This window comes from Marmota marmota, unplaced genomic scaffold (genome assembly GCF_001458135.2).
Source record: "Marmota marmota marmota unplaced genomic scaffold, marMar, whole genome shotgun sequence".
NCBI lineage: Eukaryota > Metazoa > Chordata > Mammalia > Rodentia > Sciuridae > Marmota > Marmota marmota.
In genome coordinates, this window is record NW_025999990.1 from 34,795,694 (window position 1) to 34,798,409 (window position 2,716).

At 34.1% G+C, this 2,716-nt stretch overlaps 1 pseudogene; it reads left to right on the forward strand.

The window, feature by feature from the left end:
- The first annotated feature begins 2,147 nt into the window (after positions 1–2,147).
- LOC125617830 lies at positions 2,148–2,238 on the forward strand (annotated as a pseudogene).
- The last annotated feature ends 478 nt before the right edge of the window (positions 2,239–2,716 follow it).

The following is a 2,716-nucleotide window of genomic DNA, read 5'->3' on the forward strand; positions in this document are numbered from 1 at the left end:
ATGGCAATGCCAGTAACTTCACAGACTGCCTATGATGAAATTATAAGGAGGAATGTGGAGGAATTTGGATAAGTTGGAATAGCAGTCAATCCATTAGAAAACAAAATGTAGGTAGACAAGTGGAAGTAAACCTAGCATACCAAAAGAACAGAAGCTTGCTGAGCAGTAGAACAAGAGGAAACCCCGATTTCTGCCAAACTGCTAATAAAGTCTCATGAGTTAAAGGCAGCATCCAGAGAGACAGAGAAGGCTAAGACAGAGAGAGACAGAGAAGGCTAAGAAATGGTGGATTGAGTAAAACTTTAAGTTAGATACCAAGATGGCTTCTGTAAACTAAAAATCTAGGTCACTGCTTTTGTTTCATGCCAAGAGAAGTTGGGAGGTTTACTCTGGAAAGACTGGAATACAAAAAAAAACAAAAAACAAACAAAAAAAAAACACGCAGATGAAGGTCCAGATGAGGGCAATAGAGGTACTGTTTACTATCAAAACAAGATTGACTTGCAGTTCACATACTGAAAGTTTAGACCTAGTCCCTTTCTTCAATCTTTCAACCTTTTTTTTTTTCTCCTCGGAATAAGGGAGTAATGTAAAGTATGTTCTATTCTTAGGAATATAATAAACCACACCTCCCTGCCCCCCCCACCCCATCCACCAAGCAGACTAGACACTGGAATTTTAATGCCTCCCACAGCTAACTTCCCAGATTGTCTCCCTAATTATACCAAAATCATGTCCAGCAATTGATAACTTCCACTACCCGCTAGGCATATACATAAGCTTCCAGTCAACCTTTAATATTTTACTCTTAAATATAAAATAATGGTTAAAGATGAAAAGACAATTGAGAAAGTCCTTTACTAAGAAAAACAAATACAAATAAATATATGGGGGAAAGGATCAGATGAAATATACAATGCAAGGTTCAGAGGAAAGACACCAGTAAACAAGCAATATAAAAAATAGTAATCTATCATAGGATTAATGAAATAAGATAATCTGATATTGCTGTCTTGGAAAAAATCTATACGCAAAAATAAAAATAAATGAAAAACGAATGTGATCTTGAAAGGTAAAAGAAAAGACAGGGCCCTAAAATCATTAAAAGACTGGTCTTAGAAAATAAAATGAAGAAATTTTCCTGGTATGGCAAAGAAAAAAGTCAAAGCCTTAGAAGTGCTACAGCAAATACAAGGAGATTCAAGGGGAACACAAAAAGATTCAAGAACAAATAATGCAAGTTTTAGAAAGAGAAAAGAGAATAAATTGTTTAAAAAAATGAAATTCCTAGAACCAGAGAAGCATTTCTAGATGGAAAGATCTCATTATTAGAAAATGTTTATAATTTTTTTTTTCCTTTGCACTGAGATGGAGGGGGGTGGGAGTTGAAAGAATAGAATACCCAGGGATATTATAATTTGGGCACACCAGGGATAAAATTCAGAAATCTTCATCAAAGTAAAGTTGCATTGAATATGGTTGAAAACAAGGTAGACCTTATTCAAGACAATTACAATAAGGATTAAGACTGCACTTAGGGGAGAAGATTGACTTCAACTCCACTGAAAACAAAAAAGGAAATCTAATGCGGGGTGAGCTAATGCAAAAGTACTGAAGGACATGAGGGTGGGGGCCATTTGTGTTTGTAAATGGGCACTAGTGGAAGTTAGGCTCCCATCTTCCCACAGGGACTGGGAGGTGAGCCCCAAATTTATTTCCACAATTACATTTCAAGGGACTGTCTTTCAGGTCCTTGAGAAAGAAATTTAGACACTTAGGTTGTAGAAGATATACTTCTAGGGGAGCAGAGAAAATAATTTACAATAGCAAGTTTTATGAAATAACTGTTCTATGAATAGGGATATTAGGGACTCCCAAACAGGAATAAAAGTTAAGTATTTCTGATTGGAATATTAACACCCCAAGATCAGCTTTAAATATGAAATTAAATTACATCCTTTTTTAGGTTCAAAATAATTGGGTATTTTCCCTGAGAAGTAGAAGAAAATGAAGCTACACCTTAATTCTTATAATAAACTATTTTTATTATAGGATTATTTATTTGGACCTCAATATCTGTGTATTCTGCATCTGTGAGATCCACCATCTGCATATGCAAAAGAAATCTATAAGAAAAATATTATCTAATCACTTCTCGGCCTTTTGGCTAAGATCAAGTGTAGAAAAATATTATCTGTACTAAACATGTACAGATTATTTTCATTATTATTATTCCTTAACAATATATTATAACAATTCTTTATATAGCATTTATATTATATTAGGTATTATAAGCAATTCAGAGATAATGTAAAATAAATAGGAGGATTGCATAGGTTATATGCAAATACTACACTATTTTAGCCATTTTTAAAATAGGGGACTTGAGCATCAGAAGAGTTTGGTATCAGTGGGAAGTCCTAGAATCAATCCCTGACAGATACTAAGGGACTGTTATTTATCAAGACATGGTATCAACCAAATCTTGTAGGTAGAAAGAAATATCAGACATGCAGTTTCTCAACAAAGATTATAATCTATAGAAATTAACTCAGTAACATAATCCACAAGCTCCACAAACAAAAGAACACAAAAGCAGAGAAAGAGTAAGACACAGCATGTAAGAATTTAATCTTTAAAATAGAAATGTTTATTAAGCCCTCACCCTATTCCAGGCACTGTGCTGGCTTTGGGAGTTATTAGAGTAATTATGATA